Source organism: Nicotiana sylvestris, chromosome 4 (assembly GCF_000393655.2).
Source record: "Nicotiana sylvestris chromosome 4, ASM39365v2, whole genome shotgun sequence".
In the NCBI taxonomy this organism is placed as follows: domain Eukaryota; kingdom Viridiplantae; phylum Streptophyta; class Magnoliopsida; order Solanales; family Solanaceae; genus Nicotiana; species Nicotiana sylvestris.
Genome location: NC_091060.1, coordinates 156,087,608 through 156,097,025, shown reverse-complemented (window position 1 = coordinate 156,097,025; position 9,418 = coordinate 156,087,608).

Sequence of the window (9,418 nt, the reverse complement as noted above, 5' to 3'; positions counted from 1 at the left end):
TTCTCTGAAGTTTACCACCGCGGCCGCATTGCATTTTGTGCGGTCCACAGTGGTCCACTGTGGCCGCATTGCATTTTGTGCGGTCCACAACGGTCAATTTGTCAGTGCCCTTTGGTTTCGAGTACCGCCGACTGCGGTGCCATTTTGTGCGGTCCGCAGTGGGTAGGTGAGCTGGGGACCAGGACCGTTTTCTATAAATAGGACCTGAGGCCCTCCTTTTGAACTTTTCGAATTTTCTACTCTTAGAACACAAAAAATTCACTGTTCATCTCTCTAATCTGCACGTTTCCAACTGCTCAAGTTCATTGCTCAGCATTTCATCTATTTTCTAGTAACATTAACTTCTTCTTAGTTGTTTAATGGATTTATTTTCTTTGAATTTTTATTTTTCTTAGTTCTTCTTCTCTACCTGTCCGTATTTCTTTCAATATTTGTAGGTTAGGTTAGTTAATTTTTGTTTAAAGTAGGACTAGGTAGTTAAAACACTGAACCAACACTTAGGGACTCATCAATAGGTGTAAAATTGGACTAAAATTGAACAAATCAGGAACCCTAGGTTGGTGTTACTATTGGGCATTCAGTGCGGACCGCAGTGGATTTTTTGCGGTCTGCAGTGCCTCTGTGCGGTCCGCAGTGCATAGATTCAGAGAGTGGGTAGTTTGAACCCCACCTCTGTGTGGACCGCAATGGATTTTGTGTTGTCCGTGGTGTATATATTCAGATAGTTGGTAGTCTAAACCCCACCTCTGTGCGGACTGCAATGGATTTTGTGCGGTCCGCAATTGCCTCTTTGCGGCCGCACTGCATTTTGTGCAGTCCGCACTATGCAATAAAACTATCTGCAACTTTGAAATTCAGTGTTCCTATTGATACTAACAAAGCATGAATGAATGTTGTTTGCAGACAATGGTGAGATCAAGAGGAAAAGGTGGTAAACAAACTGGAAGAGAAGAGTCCCCCCAGGGTGGGAACCAAGAAATGATAAAATTAACCCCACAAGCCCGACAAAACATAAAAAACACAAGGAAGATTATAAAAGCTGCAGACAGGGCCATTGACCCGTCAAGGAGTGAGTATGAGCTCTACAGGGAGGCATCTTCAGATTCCGTGCTAGAGTGTGTTCCTGACTGACCAGAGAGGAATCGATTAAGAGATACACCTCCAGCATCCCCCACTGCCCAAGCCTCAATTCATATATCTTCTGAGTTGTCTAAAGGCTCAGCTGAAGGCAGTGGGGATGAGTACTCTACCTCTCCTATGGCTTCATTATCCGGAGAGGGAGCAGTAGCAGAAGAAAGGGAAGAAACAGAAGGGGTGAGCCCCAAGTTGGTGGGGTAGAGCAGACTAGGAACCCGGAGGCATGGGACGACCAGTTCGTCAGTGAGATTGCCTACCATAAATTCAGAGAGTGATGGGCAGAAAAGAGGTTGATACCTGAGAGAAAAGTTATCACCGGGGATCTTTTGCCTCACAATACCAATGTGCTGAGGCTATTCAGAGAAAGAGGTGGATGGGACTACTTCATAGGGCAGGTGAATGACTCCAATGAGAACTTGGTGAAATAATTCTACACCAACGTGGCCCATATCAAAAAGGGTACCACGGTCACAAAAGTGCGGAATCTGAAAGTGAAGTCTGATGGCAAGACCATCAATGCCTAGTTGGGCTTCACGGAGGAGGATATGTCCATGTACTTGGACAAAATGAAGTTGGGTGAAGAAGCTCGTCCATGATTGGCGGAGTACTTAGAAATCCCAGGTACCACCCCCGAGTGGTTGACTGCGGGGGTAAAGATATTGAGGAGGACATTGAACTTCGAGGCGAAGGGGTGGGAGACATTTGTGTGTAGCAGGCTATATCCTACCACCCATGAAAACTCACTCCCAATTCACCGAACGATCTTAGTAGCATCCATCATGGCGGGGTACCCGATCAATGTCGGGAATGTGATGTCCTGAGTCATTACACAGGTAGTGAATGAGGGTGACAGTTCTTACCCATTCCCCAACTTCCTGACCATGTACCTGAAGGAACAAAATGTGGAGAAACGCAGATTTGACGTGAAAGTGAAGGCAAAATCACCTTTCTCGTGGTATATCCTACAGGGTGATGACAATCCTAAGGGCAAGCACTTCAAGGGAAAATCCACTACTTCAACTAGCCAGTTTGAAGAGCCAGTAATGGCAGTGACTACTCTGCAGCCTCCCTCCACTTCAGCAGACATGGTCCCAAGCCCATCCACTTCAGCAGATCCAGAGATACCCTCCACCACTACCTATCCATTGACTGCCCACCGTTTGAGCCAGTCTCTCACCAGCATCAACAACTAGATGCAGATAGCTACTTCTAAGCTATCTGTATTATCTACTACTGTGACAGCTCAGTCAGCACCTCCTCCACAGGTCCCACAGTCCATTGAGGACACTCTCAAAGATCTTCTGGACAACAAGAAGAAGATCCTTGAGAACCAGAAATTGCTCACGGATGCTATTGATTCATATGGAAAGGCTCTCAAGGAGCTTGCTAGAGAGGCAAAGAAGATGAAGAAGACTCGGGATTCCAAAAAGTTCGTAAAGGAGTTGCGGGTTGAGGTTCGAGAGATTGAAGGCGGATCACCTACCTTTGGATTTGCTACTCCATGACCCAGCACCAATAGCCCATCCCCAGCCAGAGCAGTCCGAGAGGCCTCCTAAGAGGAAGAAGGTGATCCCCTAGTCTGATGATGCAATCATTCAGTTGGCGAACCTACCGGAGGATGCCTCTAGCCAGCCCCAAGATGCAGCCCAGGTCCAGGCCCAGGTCCCAGCAATAGAGCCACAGATCACAAGGAGCCAATCTCAGGTTCCCGAGCATAGAGAGGACCCAGGGACCCATACAGAGGACCCCATGCAAACGGATGGTCCATAGGGAGTTCCTTTTTCCTCTTTCATCTATTTTGTGCTTATTTTGCTTAGTTGGCATTGAGGTCAATGCCAGCTTTTATTTGAGGGGGTAGCCCTATTTGGATTTGGATGACTGTATATATATGACAGATTTTATGAGTTCTTACTTTCTTTTTTATCTTTGGTATGTATATAATTTCAGCATTTCATTACATTTTTCGTACTTTTTACCTTGGGTCTGTATATAAAAGTTATGTTTCATTGTATGTATTCATCTCCCCTATTGTATATTCGGTTAAATCCCCTCTTGTACATATTCAGTTTACTTTTCGCATTTTTTCTTTTTCTTAGCTTCTTATTTTATATTCGTAGCTTCTTGGTTTGAGTTTTTGCAATAAGCCTTTGGTTTTCTTAATGCCATGGTTCTGTCCAAAGGTGGAATTTGTGTGAACCGGGTGGCTCTTCCCGATGATGGATGGCATGAAAACCTTCTTAAGAGTTTGAGTCTGTTTTTTCTTTTTACTTTTTAGTAGTTAGTTGGTATTGGTGCCTCAAGCAAAGCTTCATTTGGGCCTAACACATTTGCCTTTGATCTTATGGTAAAAAATAAATCGTTGTGTATTGGATGGTGAAAGTTGTGACCTTGAGACTCTTGTGTTGGCCGATAATCATCAAGTGATTTTTTGGGACCATTGTGTGCTCAAATCTTATCTAAGGTTATTGTGGGCCCCAACACTATGTCTTTAAGCAATCCCATAGCTTGTGTGGTGAGAATTTGAAATTCCAAGTCCAGGTCACGAGCCATTGGTCTAGAACTTGTCCTGAATGTTTGTCTAGGCGAAATCTTAAGTGTAATTTGACTTGAGACATGATTATAGACTCTCTTTGATCCAAATGATATCTTGAACATGCCCATAGCCTACCAATGATAAAATCCCTAGTCAACCCTTTTGAGCCTTAGACCTTTTTCTTTCAAGAATCACGATACAAGCCTTTACCCATTTTTAAGATACCCTCTCTTGGCACCTGATCTTTCCTTAGTACATGGCAAAAGTATAAGTTTGGGGGAGAGACGAGGATTGCAACAAAGTGGTAAAAAGGTACAAAATGAGGAAAAGGAAAGGCAATGAAAAAGAAAGAAAAGCAAAAAAACAAAAAGAATGTTCAATATAGAAATGAATAAAGAGATTCAATAAAAGCAAAGAATGAAAGGTGTGGAAAGTTGAGAAAGGAGAAAAGGTATGAAATGAACAAGAAAGAGTGACGATGTGTCTCTCTGACCCCTTAGAAAGAAGTGAAATTCCTTAAAAAGTCAAGTGAATGCGTGCAAAAAATGAAGCAAAAGAAGTGCTAAAGGGATGATGGAACCTACTTAGACCAAACATTTCCTACCCCGAACCAAAAGCCTTCACTGTATCTCCACAAAAGCCCTATATGATCTTGAGTTGAATGAAACTTACATTAGTGATGACTCACATAAGGGGCAAGCATATGGTACTTAGAGCCGGACTTGTGACTTTTCCTTGAAAGAAATGAGTGTAGTTCCATTAACCTCGTTCTGAGTGCCACAATCTTAAAGGTGAGGTTTGCTTAGGGAGAGTTGCGGATGTGTGAGTTTGGGTTCCACAACGACCATAGTAATATAAAGAGTTTTTTTGATGTGTTGAGTCAACTCTAGATGTTCATGTGTAGCACTAAATCCATGGTGTTTAAAAGAGTGAATGTTGTTAATAATTCATTTGAATTGAGGGCAATTGTTAGTCTCAAATGATGCTAGATGAGGTCACTTTAGGTCGGCTGATTTTTCTTGGATTGACTCTTAAAGGGTGGGTCTTATTTTGTTTGCTTGAGGACAAGCAAAAGCTTACATTTGGGGGAGTTACTAGGGATTATGATGCATTTTACACTCCTTCATGCTTAAGTTTTGATTAGAAATGTGTACAAAATAGTCCCAAAGGCTCACAAGTTGTACTTGATTACAGGGTTTGATCAACAAGATGACAATTTGTCAAAAACCAGCTCAAAAATAGTGAAACATGCACAAGTACCAAGACCAAGACCAAGCTCAGTCAAACAGGGCCAATGCGGCCACACACCATTTTGTGCGGTCCGCAAAGATGAAGATCAGAGAGTATGCTTCTCAGCCAGCCAAGCAATGTGACCGCAAAGGATTTTGTGCGGACCACATTGATTTTATTTTGGCCGCACTCGTTTTCATGCGGCCCGTACAGCCAAAGTTCAGAGAGGTGACAATTGGAGGATTATGCCCAATGTGGTCTGCAGTCCATTTTTGTGAGGACCACAGTAGAAGCCACTGCGGCCGTGGTGCATTTTGTGCGATCCGCGGTGGCCAACTTTAGAGAGCAGATTAGTCAATCCAAGAGCCTTAGTGCGGCCACACTCGATTTTGGGCGGTCCGTACTAGCCCCGCAAGGGTATTTTGGTCCAGAATTTTCAGCCTAGTATAAATAGTTTCTTTTCCCATTTTTAGGTCATCAGATAGATTTTGGGACAGAGCTGCGCTCGTGACTTCTTCTCTTTTACCATTTTGAGCAATTTTAGCTTAGTTTCAATATTGAATCTTCAAGTTTTATCTAGTAATTAATTATTATGGGTTTTTTCTCATCTATTTTTTTTGTTTTCTTCTATAATTATGAGTAGCTAGACCCATTAGCTAGGGTTGTGGCTCAACCCTAGTGTGGGTAATTGATGGGTCTTGTGTTTTGATGCTTGATTGTCTATGAGTGTTTGATATTTGGACTAATTTAGGGTTTTAATGTTGAATTAGTGGTTGTAAACACTAGTTTATGCCTAGTAGACTTTGGCTCTTCTTGATAAAGAGAGCCTAAGTCCATGAAATTGGTCCAACAAGGAATTAGGGCGTATTCAAGAGATTGATAGCTGATCACGCCCAACTATGCCTTATAAAAAGGACAATGCGGTCGTTGTAAATATAATCCGGTTTACAAGTCCGGAGTCGAATCCCACAGAGAACTAATGATTAACAAATTAAATTAATAAATTAACAACTAAAGATACTAAGAGTTAGAGACAAGATTAAGGAGGTCTAGAGTTATAATTTCCCCAATTGTCGGAATCCTTCCCGCTATGTCTTCTATAATTTCGCCTAAGTATTCTCTACCGATCATGAGCACTCTTATTACCGTAAATCTCTCCCGAGTAATCACGACAATTTACTAGACGCACTCTCCCGAGCTACGCTAGCTGGCTTTTGATACAGCTCACTTCAGATCGCACCCAAGGCTTCGTTATCCCTAATCCCGCCTTTAAACCCTCGGTTATTGATCCCTCATATACTCTGGGAGTGGTGTTGTTCAACAATTACCTAAATATGCACTCTCTCCCGAGTTATGCACACTAAATAGGCACAGCTAATTGAGAGCTCTTCAATTAACTACAATAAGAACGTAGTTGAACAAATAGAGATTATACTACGGCTCAATTATATAAAAACATAACAAGAATTTATCCTACAAAAGGTTCTATCAAAACTCTAGATAACAATTTAGCTATTCATAATAGTATGTAAAACTACAATACTAAAAGTCATAACCAACAATAAAAAATAGGAAGAGAAAAGAAAAAACTTGTAGAAGAATTCCCAAGCCTTGCTCTTATTGTGTCTCTGCCTCCTTAGGTCAAATCTATGTCAAAAATATGTCCTCTTCAATTCTTGGCCGGCTTCCTTGGTTTAATATAGGGTTTAGGGCTTAAAATCCCGTGTTTTGCACTTTGGTCCCTGAAATTTATGCATTCTGCCGCGGTTCTACCGCGGTCGCGCCGGAACCGCGACCAAACACCCTCTCAGATTCTTCAGTTGTCCGCGACTGCCCTCTGCCGCAGTTCTGCTGCGGTTCTGCCGTGGTCGCGGTTTTTGACCCTGTTCCGTTTGGAATTTGGAAAAACGTAAAACATGAAAGTTATAGCCCTTTGGGTTAGCTTTCCAACTATATATTGTGGAGCTCAAATGGAGTTCGGAGTAAAATTATATGTCTATTTTACTAGACAGTGTGAAGTATGCCTCTTCGAGTTTTCGTTTTGTTGTTTTATCATCCGTTGATCCCCGAACGTGATCATGACTTAATTCCTTGAGCTATTACTCAGACTTCAAAGCTCCAAACCACTTAAATTCATTACATAACATCTATATAGCTCGAAATCACACCTACAAGGCATAAAACACACAATTAGTGCAAAATACTAGCGATTAAAGCGCAAACTCAACTAAAGTGCAGTAAATTAGAGTGTAATAATCGACTAAAATACGTAATTATAGCCTATCATCAATAGCTCCAATTAAACGGTTAAACCTAGACATAGTAATACTCGACTTGAACCTCAATTGCTTGCACAAATTTGCATGCCCAATTGATCTTGGGAAAGTTAATTCGGGCAAAATCACTCGAACTACCGAGAGGTATAGAGTGAGTAGAATCGTGCAATTGTTATATCATACTCCTCAAATGTGACAATTTAGCCTTGGACTCAAGAATCCGTCAATTGACCACCTAGGAGAAAGTCACTACCCTAGTGCCTTTTATCTATTTGAACAACTTGCAATAGTTTAATCTTAGCTTTACTTAGCCTAATTTAGCATCGTGGTAGTATAAAATTAGAAGTAAAATCAAAACCAACAATATTTAGAAGTGCAATTAAGAACTATTACACAACTCCCATTTAGATAGAAACTCAACTCCAATATCTAGCTCCCTGTGGAAATTGATCCCGACTTTCTCGGGTAAAAGCTGCTTCGACCCCTCTTGCTACTTCATAGTAGTACAGGGTTGGCCTCGATTAGTTGCGGTGTATGGTCTTGAAATCTATCAAATGAATGTGAAAACATCCTTCTTAAATGAAGATTTGAAGGAAGAAATTTATATAGAACAACCTAAAGTGTTTGTGGTTCCTGCAAAAGAAATGAAGGTGTGTAGATTTATTTCTCTCTTTTTGGACTAAAACAAGAACCCAATTAATGGCATATGAAATTTGAACACACAATGGTATCAAATAGTTTTACATATTAATGAATAGTAGAAAAGGCAGATGAAATGTTTGAAATGTTGGGGCATTTAGCTTATGTATGACAAAAGCAAATGTTAGACATAATGTCTAAATGATATAATTTTTGAACCCCACCAATCCTTAGTGGATATTAATATGATAGTCGGTGAATTCATCACTTGCTCAGTCTTAGTGATGATTAGTGATGAAACTACAATTTGAAAGTTGTTTACATGCCTTTTCAGAAATGAATTGTTTTTTATGGAACATTTATAATGTTTAGCTCTTTTATAAAAGGGTGTCGCCTAGAAGGCTGTGACTTTTCATGAAAAGTGTATTTGTATATTTTGTATAAACTTGACCGTTCATAAACAAATATATTAATACGTTGGTCTATAATGAGGTGAACCAACCAATGAACATAACCTAAATCTATTGCAAGTTGGATTTATTTCATGAATGAAGGTGCTATAATTTGCATATTATATAGACTTATGAATAAATAGCATACAAATACTTGAAAATGGCGGAGTGATGGAAAAATGTGTTATATATTAAAAGGTTATGGCCACAACTGATGCTAATTATTCTGGCTATTGTTATAATGTACTATTGCTACATTAAGTAAAGTCAGTAGTCTGATATGCAATAGAAAATCGAGACATATTAGTCTACGACATAAGGAAGTTCACATTGAACTGTCATGACAATAAAATGAGTTTTGAAATATTTGAAATATATCCATGGCTATGTGGTGTATTACAATAAGTATCATGCGATAATAGAGGGATATAGTGATGCAAATTAGATCACTGGTTCAACCGATTCTAAATAATCGGTGAAGGAGCGATGTCTTGAAAAAGGTCTAAACAAACGTGCATTAACTGCTCTACAATGGAGGCTGAGTTTATACCCTTAGATAAGGCCGATGAAGAAGTTGAATGGCTCCTAAATTTTCTTGAAGATATGTCATTTTTGCCCAAATTGTTGGCACATATATGCATATATTGCGATAGTCAGACGACATTAGGAAAGACTACGAGCATTCTGTATAACGAGAAATCTCGTCATATACGACGAAGACATAAAACCATTAGGCAACTATTCTCTAGGGGAATTATCATAATTGACTACGTGAAGTCGAGCGATAATTGTGAGCACCCAATTTTTGCCCTACATGAAAATGACTCATAAAAATAGACCAAAAATGATGTTAACTGATTTTTAGGAGTTTTTCTTTATTTAGTTGCATTTCATGCATTTTTAATATTTTTAACATCATAAAAAATTATCACGTTTTAATTTCATGACATCTTAGGCTCAGTTTGCATGTAGGAATTAATTTTATTAAGCAAAAAATCACAAAAAAATGATCATTTTTACATATTTAAATTTTAGCCTTTAAAATTAGCATTTTTCCTTAGTTTTAAGTTAATTAGTTGTTTTAATGTTAAAAATAAATAAAGAATTTTAATTTCGACAAAATAGATTGATTTAGGATTTTAATTGATTAA